General features: G+C 37.4%; 1 long non-coding RNA gene and 1 pseudogene across 2 annotated transcripts; both read left to right on the top strand.

Moving 5' to 3' along the window:
- Window positions 1-3,417: 3,417 nt before the first annotated feature.
- Window positions 3,418-5,965, top strand: LOC111885004 (putative glucose-6-phosphate 1-epimerase; annotated as a pseudogene).
- A 13,489-nt stretch (window positions 5,966-19,454) lies between these two features.
- On the top strand, window positions 19,455-22,071 carry LOC111885000 (uncharacterized). Of its 2 annotated transcripts, XR_006186401.2 has the most exons (4): window positions 19,455-20,081; window positions 20,556-20,892; window positions 21,214-21,334; window positions 21,799-22,071. It is a non-coding gene; the product is annotated as an uncharacterized LOC111885000 (long non-coding RNA). The 2 variants fall into 2 exon arrangements; XR_002847971.3 differs by lacking the exon at window positions 21,799-22,071 and having other exon boundaries at window positions 21,214-21,790.
- Window positions 22,072-27,057: the final 4,986 nt, after the last annotated feature.

Raw genomic sequence — 27,057 nt, 5'->3', positions numbered from 1 at the left:
GGTTGCTCAAATTCTCTCCTCTCACTCATATTACCTCGATTTGTGTGCAAAGAAGTACCCCCGAAGCCTCGGTATCATCCCGAAACCCGAAGCAAGTCTAGAAGCTCGAAGATCCCGCAAAGAAAATAGTTTCCGAGCCGAAGCTCTGCCCGTAAGAAGCCCGGTGAGTGAAGTGAACCCAGTTTCACCCGAGAATACTACTCTTAGAGCCATAGTGCTGTCCGAACATCTTCTGATCAAGTGAGTGTGTAGTTACCTTCTTCTAACGCATAATTATGAAGTATTTTATACAAAATACATGTTATGTGTATATTGTGTTGTTATATGTGTGAATGTATATTCACTTTCTTCTATCTCATAAATATGATTTATTCTCTATGAAATACGTGTTATGTGTATGTGTCTCATCTGTTGATTGGAATATGTATTGAATGAGAATGCTATATAGGTTTTAAACTATGTATACAAATATATATTTTTATCTACTAATATGTTGGGTAGAACATGGGTAGATAGTTGATGTGTGATAAACAGATTAGAGGCCTCGATATTATTGTTGTTGATCTAGTTATTCAGCGGAGTATGGATAACGACCACAGACTCTTTCTAGACAGTCCTGTGGAGCGCTAGTAGGCTCATAACCTGTAGGTGTTGTGAACGATGTGTTCACTGGTGTACTCTATCCCCCTCATGGTTGCCTTTAAGACATCTACTGTTGAGGAAACCCCTTTGCAGTAATATCCGTCCCGATGAAAATCCTAGATTAGGTCCCTTGAGATAGATGTTGTTTTAGGGACGTAAAGTGAGGATAACGGGAATGGGTAATCGGGTTATTGTTGGTTGGTGAAATTAAATATAATTATTTATTGCGGGTTGAAAACCCTATATGCTCACCAGGCTCCCAAGCCTGACCCACTCAGTTTATTTGTATTACAGGTAGTGGCGCGAGGGCGTAAGATGGATGACTTGCCAAGTTATTTTTGGATTATAGACCTATTGTTTTATATAACTGTTGTAAGGTCTGTAATGTAATGTTTATGCTTTTCGTCTGTTTATCGGAACATGACATCCTGAGTTTTGTTATACAATGAAATACATTTCTTTAAGAAATGCTTTGGTAAATCTTATTTTTATCATATTTCGTTTTGGGAACAAATTCGGCAACTCTTTTAATCAAATGATTACTCTGAAATTGTTTTAAAAACATAAATTAAACCGGTCTTTTCTGCCTGTGATTTTGGGGATGTCAGACATATGCTGGCCAAGACCATCAATAGGGATAGTTAACAGAAAATCCTGAGCATGAGGTGCGCGCAAACACTCAAAGACTGTTTTTTGTCTGACAGTCATGTCGAAGTCGACTTCCATATCTTGGACGATTTTGCTAAAAAGGGCACACGCCAATGCTTTTTAGGATTTAGGGGGGCGATGTCCTTATTAGTGAAACCGCTACAGTCAAATCCCGGAATCGTATCGCGAAGACGAGTCATAGCACATAGGTAATCCAAGTTCATACCACATACGCCACTATCACATAAGATGTGGTCTTGTAATGCCCAAGATTAGGCCCTAAAGGCTACAAATACGTAGGAGGAAACCTCGTATGCCGGGTACAAACCCAAACCACCGAAACGAATAGGTAAGGAGGTCAGGCGCCACTGGATGTCTTCAAAGAATGGGCCTCCACATACCACCATATCCTCGATAGACGTGCACAATCCTTTGTCAAAGAACAAAGTTGCCTCTTCTATGTGTACCGGCTGGCATGTCCTTAAACCAAAGAAAAGTTTTGCAATGCCCAAACATGATCGAAGCAAAAGTAGCTCACTCTGCGGGTCACATAGTTGTGGAAGAAGACCCATCAAATCAACAACATTGACCGCTCTCTTAATGGCTAGCCCGCTAATAAACCCTGGGTCTCTGCTAATAGCCTCCCCAAGGAGCTTCACCCCCAAAGAAGGTCTCCTTATATCCGTTGGGAATAAATCGGCACGAAACTTCCTACCATCACAGGAGGGCCAAAAAATCTCTGTTTTCTTGATCTCTCTATATTCGGTTTATTTTATTAATTTATTTTTGGATAAAAGATTGTATGATAATCCTACCTCTATATGTTAGTTATATGAAATTTTCATTATACGCAAAAGGATACACAATTTATGAGTCCTCGTGCATTGTTGTTATTATTTAGATAGACTAATTAACTTGTGATACTTGATTAATTAATTAGAATAAATCGCCTTAAACAACATTTAATTCAAGAAAATTTGTGTGCGTTTCTTTTTTTTTAATATATATGTATTTCATACAAAATTTTATGTGTAAGATAGATTTTATAGGAATTAAAAGCCTCACAAATCAAACTACATAAGAGAACTGTTACATATTATATGTGGTTTGAAGAAATAGTTTGGCTTTAGAAACTCTATCATTTTAGTAATTTCAATGCGATTTGCTATGATTTCATGTGTATACGATTTGATAAAATAATAGCGTTCATAAAATAAACGATCATTGCTTTTATTATATTTATTACAATTATTATATTTAAATGTTATGTGAAGCTTAATAAAATGGAACAAAAACCATAAAAGAACATATGAAAAAAGTTTAATTTAACATACAGGAAAACAAAAGGTTTTGCTTTAGAAAATAGGATAGCTACAGAATACTACCAAATAGAGACAAATTTATTATTATTATTATTATTATTATTGTATATATTATTAATTGCTAAAAATATGGTGAACAGGAACTTTTTTTCTCTTTCTTATTTTGCCACGGAACTTCTTTCTTTTCATTCTAACCCCACGATTTCCTTCTTTCATTCTTCTTTTCTCTTCTTATCTACTCCTTGCCGCCTTCTTCTCATCCCTATGACACCGCCTTCTTTACCCAATTAAAACGCCACTGCCATTCACCTACGTCCTCTTCTTCAACAAAAAAAGCCCAGATGTTACATTCTTCCGCTTTCTCTGATAACATATGCCTCCTCCGCTGCTTCTCGAGCGGTAGTCGTCTCTGGCGGAACTGGAATTCCAGTCCTCCTCCGCTGAGGTCGGCGTCTTCGTCTCCCAAGAACCGACAAAGATACTACCGTACTCCAAACCCAACGCCTGAAGGAATCTCTCAATGACAACAACAGAAACACGAAGACGGGAATGGGAGAAAGAGAAAGAGGAAGCTAGAATTCGACTTTAGGTGACCAAAATTACTTCATCTTCTTTTCAATTTTTTCTAAACCGATTTGTTGTTCAAGTATGGAATATTTGGGATATTTGATGTTTTTTCTAGATCTTCAACTACCATGCCTTTGTGTTGATACCACGTTATAGAAATAAAATACCTTTCCCCACCGCCACCCTCTCCCCCACAAGACAACCAATTAGGTAAATTGTAGATTGAGGTCAAGCAAAGATGGATATACACATGTTTTGCAGCCGGAAGCTAGGGCTGTTTTTTTCTGTCACAAAAAATCCTACTAATATTAGTTCAAACATTCAACAGGCTGTTATCAGTTGTTTCAATAGCTTCGCGGTTGATGTTTTCAAACCTGAGGTACACTTATTATATATCATGTGGGTTTTATTTTGTTAATTCGTATCTTAATTAGTTTTGTAATTTTTGTAAGTTAAAGTTTAATTAAGGTTGGATTTCCTATTAAGGAAACCGTTTCTACGAATGTTCTTCAAGATGCTTTGACTGGAAATGTTACAATCAAACCCCTGCCATTAGGATCACCAGTTAGTGGAAAGGTGCACGCATGTCTATTTTCAACATATTCGAGATTTTTAACATTGTCTTTTACCTACTCAATTAACTTAACTGAGTTTCACTACAATGACATGGATTTTAGATGAATACTCCAAATTCCATGGATACTCCCCTGTTGTTGTTACTGGAAAACCTATTGTATGCCATGTTTCCTTTTTTCCTTGAATTCCAAAACTACCCTTTTTATCTGGAATTTCAATTACATACATTTTACATTTTTACTTTCCAAAATTGATTGAATCATTCTGTGTGAAACTTATGTTGCCACAATACGATCGACATACATGAGATGCACCTACACTATACACAAAGACATGTAATAAGATAAACAAAATGATGGGTATTACAATGTGGCTAAATGTAATCTTTCTTTTCTTTTACATGAAATTTTCTCCCTCATGTGAAAAATATGGCACCATTATATCGATCGAGGTGATCCATGGGATGAAACAATTATTTAGCTATGTTATCCCTTCAGCTGTCATGATTTGGTTGCTAATCTTCTCTCTTTCTACAAAAACTATATATTTGATTATATTTGCAAATTCACTTTATATTTAACATTTTTAAACATTAAAATATTTGCAAACTTGAATGGTGATCATATGAGATCCTAATATTGTTATATGGTCTTCTCCCAAATCCAGAGCTTGAAACTTCCGTTCTTTCTGTATGGTTCGTATTGACCATTAGGAATTACCCCTTTGACCATTTCATCGCCACATGGACATACTTTGATTCTAATTAAATGTCTAAGTAGGCTGAGAAAAGAAACATGCTCGGTTCTTACATCCTCATGCATTACCGATAATTGCAGGTCTACACAAAATTAATTGTATGTATAATTGTTCTTTCTTATGTTTTAGAGTGATTATGGATGCTTGATTTAGCTATATATTATCAGTTGGATTAATTGTTCTCATAGTGATGTTCTTATAACTTTCTTTATAGTTGCAGACTTTGTATCTTCATTTGTCTTTTTCTTTTTTCTATCCTGTAGGTATATTTGTATGGAGCCCATGTGACATCTTGGAAAAATGAGCATGGAGAAGAGTTGTTGTTTGTCAGTAGTAAGGTGTCAAGTATGGCAAATACTATAACACTTATTTCTTTTTGACTTAAATGCATACAACATGTTTTAGTGGGTTAAGTCAGACCTCACTTTTACAATATTACCCTTGTGTTTGCTTCTCCCTTCATCCATAAATAATTTTTTTCTGTAGGAGATCTTCAAGCTTCTAAAGCCTATATGCGGAAGCATTCCTATATGTTTCCCTCACGTGAGTGACTCCTTTGTCTTTTGTTTCTATTTCTTGAATTTAGTTCTTTCTCTTAATCTGGGAAACTTGAGTTCTTGATGCAGTTCCCAAATCTAGGTCCTCTTGAAGCACATGGATTTGCTAGAAATAGATTATGGAGGTTTGATGATGATCCACCTCCTTTCCGAACTGATGCCACCAATAAAGTTTTTACCGTTTTGATTCTCAGGCCCACTAAAGAGGATTTGAAAATATGGCCCCACAGGTACATTTTATACAACTTCTCAACTTTCTTCAATGTAAGAAAAGTTTCCTTTTAAATAATATCTTTCTTCTTATTATTATTATTATTTTTATTAAGCTTTGAGTATCAGTTGAGGATTGCTTTGGGACCTGGAACAAACTTGATGTTGACTTTACGTATCAGAAATACAAACACTAATGGAAAGCAATTCACATTCACATTTGCATATCATACATATTTTTCTGTTTCTGATATAAGGTACACCTTTTTTTTAATCTTTTAGAGATAAAGTTAACTAGAAATAGAAATAGAAAGATATAAATTATAATACATGAACATATGAAAGTAGATTGGTATTTTTGTTTGTCCAGTGAAGTCCGTGTCGAAGGATTGGAAACTTTGGATTACCTTGACAACTGTCAAATAAGAGAACGCTTCACAGAACAAGGAGACTCAATAACATTTGAATAAGAAGTAACTTTTTCTTATTCTTCCTGAAACCTTGATCTTCATTACTTAACCTAACCATGGGTATTTATGTCTTTTTAACCAGGTTGACAAGATCTATCTCAGCACACCAATCAAAATTGCAGTCATGGATCATGAAAAGAAACGAACATTTGTCATCCGCAAAGACGGACTTCCAGATGCTGGTCAGATTATTATTTTATTTCCATATTTTATATAATTAAATGAAATGATGTATAATTAATTATTATTTATGCCAATATACATAAAAATTAGCCGCTATATTTTCACATTTTTTTTCATTGCTTATCCTGCCTTTCATGAGCTTTACACCAAAGGTATCTCTTGAGTTAAATGCAAAAAATAACAAATGACCTTTCATTGATCTATTTATTATAGTATCCTACTTTCATTTTTTCTATAACAACATTGTACTTTGAAAAATCTATCAAGTTGTAGCAATGTCATTCCTACACAATAATTTTCACTCTTATAATTGGATAAAATTTCCCATTTTCCAAAAGTAATTGAATATGGTTATTTTTCAAAGTATTATGGTGTAATAAAAAGAAATGAAACTATGGCGGAATAACCATACTAGCTCCACTCTATTTTTTTTCCTTTTTTGAATACCCCTCAACCTCAAAGTCTGAAATTGGTTGAGGAAGATGATGTTACATTTTTTTTTGTTTTCCTTTTAATGTTAATCACAAGAGTTAAACTGAATTCATTAATACCCTTCAACCAATGTGGTTATGAGGTTTTTCTTAAAGGGTATTTTAGAATTTGGTGGGATATACAGATTAAGAGTTTCCCGAAGAAGACTACTTATGAGGTTTTTACTAAAGGGTATTTTATTATTTGTTGGGATATAAAAAAAACCAACGATTGAAAAGCAAAATGGGTTTTATTTACTATCTTTGTTGATGGTAATTATTCTACAAGAAGCTACATTGTTGAAGTCCACTGCCTGGAGGCTGATTGCAAACATTATTCTAATCAAAGGATGTAGGGGTATTTTTGCCTTATGTTATGCATGTAGACCCTCTCTTCTTTCGACTATCTTTAGGTTCCTGAAATGAACGTATCTTTCGGTTCCAGTAGAGATTGTTTCATCCATGCAGTTGTAATGAACGTGAATATAAATTAAGTTCATAGTGTTTACTATCAAAATAAATGACTCTTGTACACAAAAGAAAACCATTGTTTACTTAACACAACCCCATTTTTAAATTGAAGTGAACCAAATACAAAATAAAAATTCATCAACTTTTAGGTAAACTTCATCCAATCCAGCGCCAACGGCGCATCTAATTCCTACTAGTTATTATTAATAATAAGAGAATAGCTACATAATAACTACGAAATAACGACAAATTTATTATTATTATTATTATTATTATTATTATTATTGATATTACTATTATTATTGTTGTTGTTATTATTATTATTCCCATTATTATAATTTTTCAATATTTGAGTCTTAAAACTTTTTTTGAATCGTTTTGTTTTTACAAATTTAAAACACAAACAATTAAAAATCATATTAATAGTACTAATAATAGTAATATTTATAAACATAACGATAATATATAATAATTGTAATGATTGTGTTTAACGCATAAACAAACAAACAAACGAAAAAAAAAAAACTACGTTTAACACATCAATAAGGTGAAATATAGTATGTTTAATGTATAAATAACGAAAAATGAAGATAATTAGGGGAAATATGTATATTTGTATAAGTATGTATGTATGTATGTATGTATTTATGTATGCATGTAAGTATATGTATCTATATGTATGTGTTTATGTATGTGTATGTGTGTATATGTGTTCTTATGTATATGTATGTATGTATGTATGTATGTATTTATGTATGTGTGTATACTTGTCTGTTTATGTGTGTATTTGAATGTGTATGTGTATTTGTATGCGTATGTTTATGTGTTTATGTGTATATGTATGTATGTGTATGTGTATGTGTATGTATTTAAAAGAAACAAAGTAGCTTGTTAGTGAAAGTGTAAGCATTACAACATTAAACAATGAAACGAGTAATGAACTCCGAAGGTGCACTTGCCTTTATGAACGATATTAATAGTTATAAGTTTGTGAAGTATAGATAATAAAGTATAATATAGCTCTGAAAAAAAAAACAAAGCGGAAAAAACGATGGTCGGTGCAAAAAATACAATAATAAGAAAAAAAAATTAGCTGAGCCGTAACTATTTTTTTTTGTTTTTTCTTTTTGGATTTGATCTATGTGTCTTATCTAATTTGTATGTAAGCTTCGACCTGATCAACATGTGTGTGTATAATCAGATATGTATGTGTTTATGTATATGTATATGTCATTTGATTTGTATGTGTATGCCTTAGCCTTATTATGGTTGTTTCCAATTGTAGGACCAAATTACATAAAAATTTAAGTAAATAGGTCCATGTTGTTATAATATCAAGATGACAATGGAGTTTTGAGACCTTGAATGGTACCAATATTGTTTTAACATTATTACCCTTTGTAGAAAAGGATCTAGCTACTTACTAGATTGGTGATATTTATATTTGAAGCTAAATGATGTCAAGTTTATTGTAAATTGTTATTTCATGTTGTTATGGAAATTTATGTCATTACATCAAAATGATAAAACAACAAAAAAAATTTGTAACATCCCGGAATATCAGAAGTTGAGTTGAAGGGCTCAAAGTGTAAGTATGAAATGGCAACTCGGTGAGTCCACGAGTGGACTCGACGACTAGGGTCGCAACTCTGGTCGCGTGTTAAGTGACCAACTCGGCGAGTAGCATGGGTGGACTAGGCGAGTTGGTGCTGAGTGGAGAAAATCCTAATTTCGGAGGATGAGCCCTATATAAAGAACATAACACTTCTTCCCCAGCCTCTTTACCTTCCCTTTGAGTTCCAGATACCCTAAATTCGTGTGAGCCTTCCTTGGTGAGAGATTAGAGCCTTGGAGGATCGAGGTAATCTTGGAAGGAAATTGAAGAGCAAGAAGAGTGGAGCAAGGGGCTTTGCAGAGAATTGGTTCATTCATCAGTAGGAGCCTTCATTTGAGTGTTTTGGTGGTTGGCCAGTGGTGGAGATCGTATCAGTGGTCGGAGTAGCTTGGGTTTCTCTGTTCAGTCGGCAGTTTCGAGGTGAGTTATCCTCACTATATCGACAGGGTCTACGGCACCAAGGCCGACCCTTTATCGGATTGTGATCCGGGTATCGTTGTCATGTTATTGCTTTGTTGTGTTGCATCCTGGTAGTTAGGATGGTATATGCTAGTGACCGGTTAGGTCGGTATCCTGGTTAGGATGATGTTATGCTATGTGATCTGTTAAATCGGCTTGATTGGATGTGATTCGTTATATGATTGAATGTTTATGTGCACATGGTTGTTGGACTGGGGTTGGGTTGAGGAGGGACCTGCTTTGTGCTGTAGGCCAACATACCCAGGGCAGACCGGTTATTCCGAAGTCCCAGCAAGCGGTTCGGATAGGCTGTAGGCCCCAAGAGGGCGGACCAGACGTGTCGAGGCTTGGAGAGTGGACCAGGCCGACTGAAGGCCCAGTACGGGCGGACCAGTCATACTGTAGACTCAGGGAATGGACCAGGTGGATTGAAGGCCCGGTGCGGGCGGACCAATCACATTGTAGACTCGATATATGTGGTTAGACTCGGAGGGTGGACCAGGTGGACTGAAGGCCGGTGCGGCGGACCAGTCACCCAGTAGACCCGAAGTGCATGGCTGTTCTGTGTTCTGTTGTGTTATGGCATGTTATGCGTGTATGGTATATGTGGTTGGTATTTTAGGGATATCTCATTAAGCTTTCGGGCTTACAGTTGTGGTTTAATGTTTTTCAGGTTCTTCAGGAGACCGTGGCAAGGCAAAGGTGTGATCGTACCGCTCCTCATGATTATGTTTTATGATGTGGTTCTGGGAAGACTGATAATAATTGTGTTGAAAACCTTTTTGTAATAACTTAATGAAACTGGGTTGTTTTTGAAAAGTTCAAATTGGTTGGAATTTTATGGTCGTTACAAGTTGGTATCAGAGCCTTGGTTTGAGCGAATTGGAGGAACATTCATGTGAATCCAGTCTCAAGTCAAGGGGAGTTTTTCAAAAGAGAATTTAAAATGGTTTTCAAAATGAGTAAAGGAGGATGCGGGGGTACGATCAGCCGGAGCCAGTAAGTAACCCCAAAATACCATACATGATATTTGTTTTTGAGCTTTGATAGAACAGCATGCTACTACTAGGCTAGGGATCTTCAGGATTTCATGATAATGTTGCCTGATTTATGATGCCTGTTAGCCTAGCGTTTCCTATATGGGAGACTTCCAGTGTTCCTCTAGGAGTGAGGGTTGAGTGCTTGTTATGTATGTTCTTCACTAGGGTGTTGTGGTATACTTGATACAAATATGAGTAGGTGTGGAAGGTAGTATGGGCCCGTACTACTGAAAGCACAGGACCCATACGCATATCAAAGAAACCATGACCTCTAGGGATGGGTTGGGGGTTGGTTCCCGGGTTAGTGGGAAGTATCTGAGATCTTGTTGTGTTTTTCAGTATGGAGGTTTCGAGGCATGCTGGGAGTAGATCCGGATCAGGATCAGGAGCAGGAGAGGGCGGTCAGGGTGGGTCGGTACCGCCCGAGGTTATTGGTCAGATGAGCACATGCTAGATTGGGAGATCAGAGTAGCCACAATTGTGGAAAGTGTGGGAAGGGTCACACAGGAGTTTGTAGGTCCGGTGGTGCATGTCGCAAGTGCGGAAAGGAGGGGCACTATGGGAGGGATTGTCGGCAGGCAGCCCCGGGTCGGGATTTGAGGATTTGTTATCATTTTCATCAGGTTGGACACTTGAGGGTCAAATGTCCACAGCTTGCTACGGGACCGGTGCAGGCTCCAGCACCGACCACTTTGAGGATTACGGGTGGAGTGGAGCCTCCAAGGGCTCAGGGTCGTGCTTTTCAGCTTACAGCAGAGGAGGTCAGGGCAGTGCCGGATGCAGCTGTGGGTATGTTCTTCCTTGATGTCTTGTTATTTTGTGATTATTTTGGAGTGTTGTATATCTTCTAGTCTCGTTGTGTGGTTTCTAGTATTGTATTCATTGTTCTTTGAGGGTCATGGTATGGTTAAGGCTTTGGTGCTGGGAATTTCGTTGGTTATCATTCATGAGAATTGTTAGTGGGAAATCTAGCTTTTGGTCTGAATGTCGGGTAACATCTACAGTCTGAGAAATGGTTAGCTGAAGGTCGGGTTTCTTTCAAACCGAGATGATCCGTGTTGATATGTGATTTTGTGAAGGTTGCTCGTTCTAGTGGGAATCGGTTCGCGTGTAAGGGATTGTGCTATGTATGGTTGTTTCGGGAGGTCGGTGATGACGGCCAGTGGTTGATAGTCAGTGCTCTAAGTGGGGGAGAATTGGAGAATTCTCCGAAAGATCGATAAGCATGAGAGGTTGTTTAGCTGTTGGGATTCAACAGTGGTTCTGTCAGCCGAGCGTAGGCTAGTTTGATGCAAGTGTCAGTCAGACGGGGCGGGATGCAGACCATGGGTGATTGATTGTGGAAGGCCTGGGATTGGGCCGGGATTGAGTATGTAGGATGGAGATAGAGTTCGGAACCCCTAGAGGGCTAGAACGGTACGCATGGGAGAGTTTCCTGGAGGGATAACTCGGGATGAAGAATGCTAGTTGAGCGGTCCGGATAGACTGAAGGCCGGTGGGCGTACCAGTCAGGCCGAAGGCTCGGAGAACGGTCCAGTCAGACTGAAGGCCCTGAAGGGCGGTCCAGACCTGCTGAAGGTTCTGAGAGTGGTCCAGATAGGCTGAAGGCCTGGTAAGGTGGTCCAGTCATGTTGAAGACTCTGCATGTGTTGATAAATCTGTATGAGAATATGGAATGAGTATGTCACGATATGATAGCATCAGAAGGTCTGGCCCTGGATATTAATCATGATTAGTGGAGGTAGTGCATGGACTCGAGAGTCCCTACGAGCGGATTCAGAGTATGTGTGGTGCATGGGATAGCGGTTATGCTATAAGGAAATGGTGTAGTATTGGGTGGGCACCGTGGCACTTGTGGTAGTGTCAAGGCAGCCAAGTGGATTCCCTTGGTAACGAAAGGGAAAGCAATGTAGCTCCGAGAGGGAGTGTAATTTCACGGAAGTGAAAGCAGTAGTGCGGAGTTATGATTGGAGTGTTCCAATTATGGTTATTGCGCAGCGTGTGCGGCGACGGTATGGAATCACATCTAGGTTGGATGTTTGCTAAGGCCACGGAGGGAATTTCCTAGGGTAGAGCCAAAAGGCTCGGAAGGAATGCAGAGATGGAATCTTGGATTTCCAGTTTGATTTTGATCAAGGATTTATGTATGTGGTGGAAATTCATCCTGAGGGATGTTTGGAGGTATCGCCAGCGTACCGGGTTTTCCCAACCCGAAGATGTTAGAGCCAGTTCATCATGGGTATGAGACTACGGTGGAGAACTCATGGGAGTTGCTCTGAGGCTGAAGGATGTGTCATCCTGTCAACATGGAGTGGATAAAGTTGGGCTCAGGCCGGGAATTCCGGTGGTTCATGGTTATTTCTAGCTCGTATGAGTCGAGTGATTGTTGTGATTTGGAGCGAGCGATGCATCATGGGGTGGTACTCAGTTGATAAGTGTGGTTATTAGAGGGCGGGGCCGGTGGCCGGATTGAAGCGGTGGTCAGAACACCGTGAGAAGGAAAATTGGGTTTTGGGTTTCGGTGGTTGTGTTTTGAGGAACCAGGTCTGGTTAATGCCAGGTGGTGCATTGCAAGAGTAGTCCTGGAGATGTGTTGTCGCAGGCTTCGAGGACAAAGCCTAATTTAAGTGGGGGAGAATTGTAACATCCCAGAATATTAGAAGTTAAGTTGAAGGGCTAAAAGTGTAAGTGTTAAAGGGCAACTCGGCGAGTCCACGAGTGGACTCGGCGAGTAAGGTCGCGACTCTGGTCGCGTGTTAAGTGACCAACTCGGCGAGTAGCATGGGTGGACTCGGCGAGTTGGTGCTGAGTGGAGAAAACCCTAATTCCGAGGGATGAGCCCTATATAAAGAACATAACACTTCTTCCCCAGCCTCTTTACCTTCCCTTTGAGTTCCAGAAACCCTAAATTCGTGTGAGCCTTCCTTGGTGAGAGATTAGAGCCTTGGAGGAGGTAATATTGGAAGGAAATTGAAGAGAAAGAAGAGTGGAGCAAGGGGCTTTGCAGAGAATTGGTTCATTCATCAGTGGGATCCTTCATTTAAGTGTTTTGGTGGTTGGCCAATGGTGGAGATCGTATCAATGGTCGGGGCAGCCTGGGTTTATCTGCTCAGTCGGCAGTTTCGAGGTGAGTTATCCTCACTATATCGACAGGGTCTACGGCACCAAGGTCGGCCCTTTATCGGATTGTGATCCGGGTATCGTTGTTATGTTATTGCTTTGTTGTGTTGCATCCTGGTAGTTAGGATGGTATATGCTAGTGACCGGTTAGGTCGGTATCCTGGTTAGGATGATGTTATGCTATGTGATCTGTTACATCGGCTTGATTGGATGTGATTTGTTATATGATTGAATGTTTATGTGCACATGGTTGTTAGACTGGGTTGGGTTGAGGAGGGACCTGCTTTGTGCTGTAGGCCAACATACCCAGGGCGGACCAGTTATTCCGAAGGCCCAACGAGCGATCCGGATAGGCTGTAGGCCCCAAGAGGGCGGACCAGACGTGCCGAGGCTCGGAGAGTGGACCAGGCCGACTGAAGGCCTAGTACGGGCAGACCAGTCATATTGTAGACTCAGGGAATGGACCAAGTGGATTGAAGTCCCGGTGCGGGCGGACCAATCACACTGTAGATTCGATGTATGTGGTTAGACTCGGAGGGTGGACCAGGTGGACTGAAGGCCGGTGCGGCAGACCAGTCACCCAGTAGACCCGAAGTGCATGGTTGTTCTGTGTTCTGTTGTGTTATGGCATGTTATGCGTGTATGGTATGTGGTTGGTATTTTGGAGATATCTCACTAAGCTTTCGGGCTTACAGTTGTGGTTTAATGTTTTTCAGGTTCTTCAGGAGACTGTGGCAAGGCAAATGCGTGATTGTACCGCTCCTCATGATTATGTTTTATGATGTGGTTCTAGGAAGACTCTGATAACAATTCTGTTGAAAACGTTTTTGTAATAACTTAATGAAACTGGGTTGTTTTTGAAAAGTTCAAATTGGTTGGAATTTTATGGTCGTTACAAAATTGACCCGTGCATAGCACAGGCTTTCTTTACAAGTTTAATGTATTATTTGGCAATGTTCATTACTAATATGTATATGTATTTGATACTTTTTTAGGGTTATTAGTTTTATTGTAATGTTATTTGTTTTGTGGTTGAAATTCAATATGATTATTAGTTTAATATAATGGATCGATAGAAAAAAACTAGATTTTTTATAATTTTTTGTTGTGTTTTTTTATAAATAAAAAGTAATTGCATATGGATTACTTACGGAAAATCCGTAGGTAATGTGAGCCTTAGGAAATTCGTAGGTATAAAGCCAATGTAAGTAAAAGTGGGTCCCATCGGTAATCTGTAGGAAATTTGTAGCTATCTATTTCCATAACTGTTCCATAAGAAAATAGTCAACTTTAGTCAACCTTGACTCCGTTGGTAATCCGTAGGCATTTCGTAGCTATTACGTAGGTGTTTTACCCACTGAAAAAAAATCGTAGGTATTCTGCAGCTAGTCCGTAGCAATTTCGTAGGTATAAATTTCCCACGAGCGTTTATTGTAACATCCAAAAATATGATACCAAAAATTTCATTTTTAATAATAGATAAAATAGCATTTTCCAGTATCATCCAAACATTTCAAATAAAAACCAATGTATCAATTGCTATAAAATCAGAGTAAAACTTCATATGCGGAATCCCAGTTGTGTGTGCGATGCAATCAACCCGAGCTCTTCCCTTTGCAACCGGAAGTACCTGAAACATAAACTGAAAACAGTAAGCACAAAGCTTAGTGAGTTCCCCAAACTACCACATACCATACATTTCATGCAATAATGAGACACATGCCCCAACCACACTCCGAATCTCCGATAAAAGTGAGATACGGGCCCCACCCACTCTCGAATAATTGGCCCACCCAATGAGATACATGCCCCGCCCACACTCAGATAATAATGAGATACGGGCCCTGTCCACATTCACATAATGGGCCCAGCCCAACAGACATACATATACATGCACATACAAGTATCACACAGACAACATATATAATAACCTAACTAAACGAGGGTCGGCCTTGGTGCCTTAAACCTGTTAAACTTGTGAGGAAACTCACCTCGAATACATAACGATATTTGAATAGGTCCCGACTTCGAATATCAGCTTTACTTAACCCCTAAACAGAAACAATCCCTTAAAGGCAACTCAAAATGCCTTAAAACCCCTTATAGGTCATACTTTGTCAAAGACTAAAGTCAAAAGTCAAGGTCAACGGTCCTATTTGACCCAACACGCCGTGTCGTTCTTCAATATGCCGTGTTTCTACATCCGTTGCAAGATCTGGAAAAACCAAACCAACTCGCTATGTTTGCTAATGAACACGCCGAGTTCGCCAGAAATCTGACAACTTAATGCATTAAGTTGTCTTCAACAAATCTAAGAGCTCCAAAACTCAGATCTTCACCAAAATGATATCTAGAAGAGCTCCAACTTTACCCTTAGGAACCACCAAAATGGGTCAAAACCCAAACCTTAGGCTCATTTGAGTGAGGGCTTAACCCATTAAGCTCTTAATCTCCAAAGACATAGTCCTGATGGGCAGATCTGACACCTAAAGGACGGAAAATCACGTGAAGTTGCCAACTTTACTTTCAACCATGCCAAAAAGAAGCTCTAGAGCTTAAGAAGGGCTTAATAAAGGACTTAATACATGAATGAGACCTAGAACCTAATAAAGTTTGCAAGTTTATGCCAAATGAGGCCATAAAATGGCCGGATCTAACATAACAACCCATGAAACACTCAACTCCTTGGACAAACCATCAATGAGCCCAAAAGTCATGATAAAGCCCCATAAGAAGATATCTAAACAATAACAAAGCAAGGTATAAACTTGATACCTCAAAGAGACCGCAACAAGTAGGGAGATTCTGGATCTATAGCCTTCCCTCTAAGCTAGACACCTTCAAACTTCAAGGCTCCTTCAAACGAGTACAAAGTCAACAATCAAGGCTCTCCACAAGCTTACACACTCAACTATGGAAGATGATACTCGACTTTAGGGTTTCTGGACAGAGGAGGCTGGTAAGGAGGCCAACCAAGGGACTTAAAGCCTTTAAATAAGGTGTAACAACCTAAAAATTTGGTTTTCCTTCCTAGTTGCCAGCACGCCGAGTTGAGGCACCTCGACTCGCCGTGTTGGTTCATTAATCTCCGCGGCCAAAGTCATCTCGACACGCCGTGTTGAGGCTTCCAACACACCGTGTCCCAAGGAAAAATATAACCAATTTGAAAATAAGCTCATATCGGAAACCAAGCGCTACATTAATGCTATAAGCCTTTTTCTATAGCAATTCCGTAAGTATTGTTTGATACCTACGAAATACCTGCGGATTGTGGCGTAAGTATTGCCCTTGTTTTCTAGTGGTGTAAAACAATCATATAATGACATGTAGCAAAATAAGTAAGAATATAACAAATGACAAAAAATATTTTTATTTATTAAATTAATAAAGTAAATAAATATTAAAAAGAAAATATTTTATGGTAATTGATGTTATGATGATTATATATAGATGTTGTTTAAATCTCAAGGGTAATAATTATATTGGATTTAAATCGTCATTTAGACGTTGATGATGATATATGGAAACTAAATCATATCTAGTTTTATACTTCATCATATTTACATAATTATATACGTTGACTATGATATATGGAAACTAAATCATATCTAGTTTTATACTTCGTCATATTTAAATAATTACTTGCTTCACAGAAATCTATATTATCCGGTTCAGGAAGAAAAGAATAAAAGTAAATTTAGTCAAATATTAATCATATTAAAGCAACATTAATACGAGAGAAAAGATCTTTATTTTTTGTATTCTTCCCTTGTACATTACAACTTAATACAACTGTTTCCAACACAATCCGAGTAAGAACGTAAGATCACACTGTATATTTTCTGCCATCCTAGAAAAAAAAAACACTACATATTTTTCTCAATTACCATATTAAAGCATAAATAACATATATATATATATATATATATATATATATATATATATATATATATATATATATATATATATATATATATATATATATATATATATATATATATATTTTTGCCTATATTTAAGGGCTTTGGTTTATTTTCCTAATCCCCAATTAAAACGCTCTTTTCCAACCCCGCTCCTCCTTGTCCGAGTGTTACTACTTACTGCTGCTGCGCTTCTAGGGTTTTCCGGAGCAACCCCTTATCGAGGTTGTAGTTAACTTATTCCTTCCTTGCATTTCATTGATTTTTTTAACTGGTTTTCATATTGATTTTGATATTCGAATAATATGTTTCACGTCACTTGTCATTACTTTTTGTTACGTCTGTTCCGATAACATTTATTTTTCCATAGATATGTAAATTTACAAGCTAGTGCATTAATTCATGGATAAGATAAATCGAGGATATAATATAAAGGAAAATCTGATGCCGGCTCGCGGTAGAAAAAATTTGGACAAATTAAGAGTGCTTGTTCCATATGGGAGAAAAAAATTGCACCCATCTTTTCCTATATCCTTGATGTTAATTTCTCGTTCTCGTTACAAATTTAGTTGAAGAAGATTCAGATTTACAACGATACATAAACTCGCAGGGATTAATTTATATATTCCTTTTTCTTCAAGCTTTATTTTTGTGGTGTACGTAGTGTTATAACTACAGATTTCATGTCGGATATGCAATGGGAATTGATTTATTTGTTATTTAACAATAACAATATGTGGTGACATGCTAGACCATCAGTTACGTACCTAGCTAGTTTAGTCATATTAGAAGGCATACTAGCTAGAAAAATACTTCATTAACTTTCCGGATGAATTCTTACCCATCTTTAATTATCAGTTAAAATGAAAATCATATTAATATTAGCAACTTAGGTCATATTGATCCTGCTATTTTGCTAATTAGATACTGAAGTTCGTATCATAAAAATATTGGCGCTTATATATATTTGTTTTTTTTTTTAATTTCAACCATTTTTACTGGTTAATTTCAGAACAAAGAAGATGAAAGACTGTAAAAACGGGAGCATGTGCTTTTCTATCGTAATGGTTTTTGGGCTTCTGTTTGTTTGTGCCCTCGCTTGCTTTGTCATACGTAGGTACCTACTGAAAGAGAAAAAAATGGGCCCAGACGTTAGCGGAAGTATTGTTGAACCGGAAGGTTGATGAAGCTATATAGAAGAGCAATTAGCGTGCATGTAGTGATCAATGGATTTATTAAATAAGTAGGTGTGACATCTATATATTACATGAGTTTATTTAAAAAAATTAATTATGAAATTTTAACAATTTGAAAATTTTAAATTTATAAGAAAAATGAGAAATTTTTTGAATTAATAAAATTAATGAGGCTTTAATATATTAAATACATTACATATATAAACTATTTTTAATAAATATTTTACATATATATTACCTTACATATTAAATGAAGAATTTTAATTAAATAAAATGAAAAATATAATAAAATGACAAGTGGAAAATAGAAAATTTAAAAATTTTAGAAAATGATATGTGTCCAAATAAAGAAGAAAATGACATGTGGCAAAAAAATTTCTATTTATTAGAGAGGATATATGATGTATGAGAACTTTTCTCAATGAAGTTAATTACTTTCCTTGGATATATAGCTTCCATACTTCCTTTAGCAGGAACACTAGTAATTAGGACTAGTATATATAACATCCGACAAAACGTTAATTAATTCTCCATCGGTCATCGTTATTATGATGACTTCATGCTTTGCTGGTTTTTTTAATCTAGTTGCATAATTTTACATCTTCAATTCGATATTGTCATTGTCAGTGTCCTTATCTTTCTTTCAACAAAATTGTGATAATCTAGTTGTATATCTTTGTAAATTTTAATTTTCTAGATCAAGACAAGTTCTAATATAAGTTGCAAGTTCTTCACCTTGAACAGGAGTCATCAATGGATGAGAAGCCAATGTGAAAATGGCCCATAAAAGAGTCCATTAAGTGACAAATTAATATGTATTAAATGAAAAGAAAGTCGCCTAATTGTATAAATAGAGTAAAAGAGAAGCCCCTTAGAAACACTACTTTGTTCCTATTGGCTGTTTTTTTTTTCTTTTTTTAATCGTCACCGGTTGATTCCTATTGATACGTGTTGTTCCATCGTTTTCTTGACCAATCCCTCAAATCCACATTTACTACCTCCATCGATCGATACCTTCTCGATTCTTTTGATTTTTCTTTATCTGATTTCTTCTGCTTCATTCTGCCACCCATACCTTCACCATCGCCATCCATACCCTTCACCGCCTCTCTCTTCTTGTTGCTTCACACCGCTTTGGAAATACCCCTCATCCATGTTTTATTCGTCTTCTACATCTACCGAAAAGGGGTGTTGGCTAACCCACTTAGGTTGGTCGTCTTTTACTATTTACTATTGGAGTTGATTCCCAACAAAAGCCCTAAGTTGAAGAGGGGGTAGTTCAGATAAACCTCAACCCGCTGCCCTAAATCCAATGATCGCCTCAAATCTCTCTCTAATCGACCATCAGATTTCCTCACCCCCACCGCCACTATTCATGCCCTAAATGATTTCATTTGATACACAAACCTTTTAAAGCAGTCGTGATAAGAGTCAACGCACACGTTTTCTTGGGTTGTGCGTCTGAGCTTTTCCACCTACCCTGCCTCTTCATCGCTTCTTGCATCGATTTTTATATGTAGAAAACCTTTTCTTCATCTCTTTTGCTCTATCTCTCCACACTCACATCTTAGTGACTTTTCGAAATCAATTGAACCCTCCATTTTCCATTGGAGGTCGTCAACATCTCCTTTTTGTTGCAATCAGGAAATGGAGAGAAGCAAAGCTACCAAAATGTATCATCTCCATCTACGCACACTAACCCACCTCGATTCCTCCTGGTTTTGAGTCGGATTTTCTCAGGGTACCGCTATTACCCACCAATACTCTATTGCCCCCGCTTATTGCGCACCACTGGTCATTGTAAGTCGAGAAGAAGATAAGGAATCTCAACTTTCTTGAGAAGAAGCTATTTAAAAAAGGTTAATTTCAGGTTTTGGTTAATGTGGGTCCTTTGGCGATGAAGAAACCACCTTATATTTTGTGGTGCCCGAGTTGATTCCTTTTTTATACTTTATGAAACTGAGACACTAATGAAAATAGATATTCATTATTTAACAAAGCATCTGATTTATTATATAAATCTAAGCTACATCTGCTAAAAACCTCTTTTATTTATTTCAATTACTCACATAGAGTTTACGCTTTCTAGCTGATTGTCGTATATATTTTTCATCTAATCAAGTAATCATTGCGTTTGTACTTTGATTTTTAAGTTTGTCTGTGGGATGTCATCTGTATATGTGTATGTGTAATTTGATATGTATGTGTGTATGATCTAATTTATATGTACGTATTTGTGTTAGTTCATTAGTATATTAACTACCGAGTGAAAACCTTCTTCATAATTTTTTTTAAATTTTGTTGACTAATTGTATGATTGACTTTGCTTTTAGGTCAATGATGTTCACTCTTCAGATTCAACAATGGCACCCACGACATCTCTTGGTTATCTAAATTACTCCCCATCGGTTGTATGTATGGGAAACATATATTCCATTGATTGTCTAAGTTTAGTTGCTGACCTTCCCTTGATGCACGTATCTGTTTTATGTTCTTAACAAGTGAGTGGGTGACACCAAAATTATCAAAGAAGATGGATAGATATATGTTTTACCTGTTAACCGCTACCAAGAATGATCTTAGACATGTAGGGATAACTGAGGATCAAATGAAAGAATTAGATAGAATCATATGTGGGGTTCTGATTGTTTCTGTTGTGGGGGTATGAAGGTAAATTTACAAAATAACATATTCCTTTCACTAATATATATGTATATATATATATATATATATATATATATATATATATATATATATATATATATATATATATATATATATATATATATATATATATATATATATATATATATATATATTAATTCGTAATAGTTACTAGATTCTTTGTTTTATATTATTTATGTTTTCAATGATGTTATAGAAGCTTTGAGGGTTTCATATACCCAAATGAATCTTTTCATGTACCCTTTGCATACTACACAGTTTAGTAATTATGTATTTGGTCTAAATGATCATATATTCAATTTGCAGGTCAAACTACATAAAAACCACTATATTTCCCGGTTGTTATGATAATAAAGGAAACATGGTTCTTATGTTAAGGTTCAAAGAAGGTAGTTCAGCAACCACCTTGAAAATGAGAAAATCTAAGGTAAATGATGTATGAACAATGGTATAAACAATGATATGTTTCTTATATGGTTAATGATGCCGATGTATGGGTTAGTTTTGGTGTAAATGGTTCAACCTAGAAATTAATCTTATGAAAAAACTTAGCTTTTACATAAAAAATTGGTCGAGGTTTCATATGATCAACCATTATGGAATTATTGCATCGTTCTCTGGATTGTAATGTTTCTTAGAGATCTTAAACTCATTGTGGGATCGAATTTCTCCAATATTTTGACAATCTTTGGCATCCATTTAAGGAATATACATTGGTGATGGTATACAATCGTGATGGTATACTCTTTGAAAATGTCTAATCCAATACGCAAACCGACCTTTGTACACATTCTATCTTTAATAACATGTAATCATGAGAAAGCACTCATTTTAATGACTATTTAAGAATTGCGATGTGATACAATGTTTAAAATTGGTTTTCTGCTCCAGATGAAACCATTTATTCATGAACATGTTGTTCATTATGATGAAATGTTCCATTGGGATTGGGTAAAGATGAGAGCGACAACGGTTTTAGTAGGAGAGGCCGAACGAGATCTAGAAGGAAAGCATAGAATATAGATAGTGTCTGATCTTTTCCCTTCTACGTTTCAAGATACATGACGTATGTCTACTTAAAAACATTAGTTTGTAGTCTATATATGTTATATTCCTAAGATAGTACATAAATATTATTTGAAAATACATAAAGCGTCAAATTTTTGTGAGTGTGCAATATGTGTAATTACTTATACTATTATCATTTACTGGTCTAAGCCTGCCACTCCTATGTATTTAACCTTTTTTCATTTCTTAGTTTCCTATTTACGCGACTAAATTGCATTACTTACCTATTATTTTGATCTAGAATAATCACAAATTCTACTAAAATGGGAGGGTCTTCAAAACTAATTAGAATCAGTTAAGATAAGGATAATAGTATGTGGGATTTGGTTGGAACTGGCATCCAATTCCATTCCATTCCATAAAGCGTTTGGTTGTTGATATGGATAAAATTCGAAACATGCATATGTCACATCAAGGGCATTCTTATTGTAACAACCCCAAAACAGGATAAAATCTTTCATTTTTGAACAAGTACTACAAGTATAAAAATTGTTCCAAAACCATCACAGTGTATAAATATCACATCCTCAGAGTACAATATCAAAATGCGGAAATAACCGGAGAGAATGATGTACCATCACGATGGGCCCTTCCCCTTAGTTCCGGAAGTACCTGAAACCATAAACAAAATCACTAAGCAAATGCCTAGTAAGTTTTCCCTGAAAGTACTATTGGATTAGGTGTCTAAGCTCATAACTATAATTGGTATATACTTAAATTGATAGTAGCACAGTCCTTCTGGGTTGCCATCAAGACTAGCAACTGGGAAGGATGATTTTGGAGAAACAGGTCGATTAATTATTTGATTAATAAATTGAAATAAGCAATCTGTTAATATACTATGAGAATAATATATTAATTAGAAATAGTAACATTTGATTAGTATTTAATCAGAAATTAATTGGAATTAATTTTGGGATTAAAGGAATTAATTAAAAGTGCAGAGACTGAATTGTAATTGTTCAATAGTTGAGCAAGAGGAAATCTAGAACCATATATCAGCTATGGACGGTTTCATAAGGGTTAGGGGATTCTATAATGATCCCTAATGGATAATCAAGAAAGTTGATAACTACCCGGTTTAAGATAATCTTGGATTTGGGATTATCTAGGGTTTCCTATTTGTACTATAAATAGGGTCATAACCCTGTAATTTTTGGCTACTTTTTTCCCATGAGATTCAGCCAAAAATTTGAAGCGTTCCTCCTCCTTCTCAATCATCTTCCATTGCTAGTGTTGGGTGTGAACCACTAGAGGCGTGACAACTATGACACTTGTTCTTAAAGCTTCAACAACACTAAGGATTTGCATTATTGTTGATATATAACAATTATGGTATGTTTCAATAGCCTAATTGTGTATTTTGATTATGTACTAGTGTTCTAAGGTTTCTACATTGTTGTTCATATTGTATGTTCGATTACAGAAAACGTAGATCAAAATTATTTAGGGTTGCATGCACACATAGGATTATATGTTTTTGCATAATTCTCATCAATGGTATCAGAGCATAGGTTTAGTTTTCTATTGAATTGATACAATGGTTGAACTTGGACAAGAAGGAGTAAACATAATCGTCATTATGTACCGTAAACATGACATGGTGTTCTTCCAACACGGCGTGTTGGCTTGAGAAATCGTCCTTACACAGAATGGTGCTTGTTTACCACGACGTGTTGGACTATCAGATCCACATATTTCGGTTTTAAAATATATCATGAATTGATTAGAATAATTACCTTTAATAATGTTTTTTAATTGTATAAAACTGAATATTTTTAAAATGTAATGTGATATCCTTATCTTTAATTCATGATTGGTTTTATTTTTAATTTAATTAATTGAATATTAATTTTGAAAACTAAAACTATAACCTCAGTGTTTTTGAAAAGTTTTAAAAATACTCCATTATATTATATGTAACATTAAAGGTCTAATATTACTATATATATAGGACAAGTCAGTTGAACCGCTAGTACGCCTCATTCGTCAAGCCGATTTATAAGGGGGGTATAAGGAATTTTCCTACAAAATGACTACTAAATGGGTGTCCACTCTTTAAACACTCCTATCTTGCCATGGCCACCGCCCATGGTCATACCGCTCATCTATCAATCCATCCATACTCATCCTGAGTCGAACACGCACCAGACCAAGCGCCCAATCTGCGGCTCAAATCAAGCTTGGAACCCTAACCTAGGTCCATCAAAAGCCTGCTATCCATCACCAAGAAGGCATTAACCAAATGTTGGGAAGTTTCATGAACTCCCAACTCACATAATCATCAATCCATACGGCTACTTGGGCCGACTTCCTCCCCGACGGAGATGTGAAACTCATCCTAGTTTCACGCCTGATTCCGCTCCCAAAAATTTGAACGACTCTCCCCCACATTTTGATTCAATGAATCTCTCCCAACACACAAGGTTTGAAGGATTCTCAATTCATATTACCCCTTATGATTGAACTGCTGACAACATGCACTTACAAATGCTAGTGCTCCATTACTAGCTAAACCCAAAGACCGCACAGCTCTTGAACACCGAATGAATACTCCCCGAAATTCCAGCAGATCTAATAACTCCAGACGCTTTCAATGATACAACAACCAAATCTTGAAGTCGTTTATGCTGGTGACACATACCGAAACCCTATCCATAGACCACTTCCCTTGGCACTCCTAGTGGCCAACCAAGCTCAAATGCTAAAACCAATGAACCCCAACAATACTAGATAACTACCCCGCTGAACCTGGCATGCAAATGGCAGATAAAAATTCTTGATGATACAACTCAAATAATAACATAGAATTAAACCAAGGATAACACTTACCTAAACCGATACAAAATCCCAAGCAATATAAATACTGATAACAACCAAAGATAAAGCAAAATATACATACCCGTAATATTACATGCTAGAGTCCTGGCCTCCGTTATCTGACATTGCAACGCTCGGCTCATCCCTGCTGGGGATCCTGCCCTTCTCTCATGACCATCAATGATCCTTAAAGTAACTTGAGCAAGTGCACTCACTGCTCCTCCCTCCATCATCTGACAGTCGGCCTTCTTGTGGCCCACTTGGTTGTAGTGAAAACATTACGGGCTTGCCCCTTGAGGACAATACCTGCTGACATGACCAACCCTGCCACACTTGTAGCAGCCCACACCCCTAGAACGAAAAACCCCATCATGTAGTTTCCCACATGTGTTACACTAAACCCGGCCCTGGTGGCCCCTTAATCGTTGATATGAAGTCTTGGGTCTCTTCCCGGGACCCTCCACTACCCGCACCTAATCTGGCCCCCTCATCCCTAGGCGCTCCAAATTGACCTCCCGCTCTCGGTGTCTGGAAATCATATCATTCAGGTTCTTGAACCCTGATATACTCACAAACTCCCTGATGTCATCCCTCATCATATCATGATACCTTACCTTCTTCATCTCCTCATTCTCCGCATACTGCACAACTAATAAATCCCTCTCCGAGAACTTGGCAGTGATTTCTGTCACAGTCTCAGTAGTCTGGCGGAGATCCTGAAACTCTCGCGCCAACTGTTGCACCTCAATCACCGGTGCAAACTCAGCTCGGAACCTAGTCGAAAAATCACCCCACATCATAGCATCAATAATATCATCACCCACCTCACGTCCTACCTCTTCCCTTTAATCGCGTGCCCTGTCATTCAAAAGGCAGGAAGCAATTTAGACCTACGACTCCTCAGGGAAGAAACTCGTCATGAACGCGTTGGCCATATCCGTTAACCATCTCCTACTGGCAATGGGGTCCTTCTCCCCAGAGAATGTGGCAGCTCCACAAGCATGAATCTCATAGAAAGAAAGAGTGCGAGCTCCAACGATAGCCATAACCTCACACGAAACGCGCCCAAGCGCTCATCTAAAATCTCCAGAATTCCCTCTTTGATCGAACCAAATATCACAGGAGCCTGGTCCAAAATACTGCGGGTAATATCCGATGAGATGAACTCCCACATCTTCTCGCTAATCGGCTAAGTACTTGCACCTAAGCCGGAACCAGAACTAGAACCTCTTTCTTGAGTGCTCATCACCAAACTGAAATACAACATATAGATGATCATAACATACCCAAGAATACTCCTCCCACAAGCTTCATAGATTCTCCAAGACTCTACCCGATTCGAGTATGGATCTTGTGCTTTAAGTAGTATGGGCCCAATACTACCTTCTACACATATTCATACTTTCCTCAAGAATCATCTTGAATCCACTAAGTCCCCTTCTCAAATTGATGCACAAAATACTCACTAAACACCGCAACTAAACCTACTAAAGCACTTCTTAGGCTCTCCTAGGTTTCCGAACTCACCCTGCCCTCAGCTGCTGCAAGGCTCCCACCAATGTCAACTAACTACCTCATGAATAGAGTCACATGCAATAGAGATCAGATAATCCTTCGAGTAAAAGACTCAACCCTAGAATGGTTGGACTCAAACGAGAGTTGCGCAATAGGGTCAGATCTATCAATCTGAGATTATTTAACTTGTGCTACATGTGACTTAGCATATTCACTTAGTAGTCGATTCACATCACTAAGAGTCCTACAAAGCACAAAACAAGCAACATTCATGCAACGAAAAATCTAACCAGAATACACTAATCAAGCCATTCTATCCACTTATCTGAAAATCATACTAGCATGCAATTCTAAAAGCTCGTACAATTAGGCAGATAAAGGCATCTCTTCTACCATAAAATCCTGAGCAGATCCTTAGCCCTAATCTAGCATGCAATTCTCATAATCATATCATTTATCATAATGAACATGTATTGGTATTTTGGGAACCACTGACTTAAGCTCTATTGAATCCAGACATACTTGGGAGTATAGGTGTAAGCGTTGCGATAAAGTCGGGCCCTTCCCTTTCGAACCGGAAGTACCTGAAATCATAAACAAAAACTTTAAGCACAATGCTTAGTGAGTTCCCCAAATACCACATACCATACATAGCATATGATTCATACATATCAAACATGCAATGGCAGGTGCTATGTGCCAACCTGATCTTGTCATTATGCCACGAGCTATGTCTTTTCTTGCCAG

Source organism: Lactuca sativa, chromosome 8 (genome assembly GCF_002870075.4).
Source record: "Lactuca sativa cultivar Salinas chromosome 8, Lsat_Salinas_v11, whole genome shotgun sequence".
NCBI lineage: Eukaryota > Viridiplantae > Streptophyta > Magnoliopsida > Asterales > Asteraceae > Lactuca > Lactuca sativa.
The sequence above is the reverse complement of the archived record's forward strand: the minus strand, read 5'-3'. Positions and strand labels throughout refer to the sequence as shown.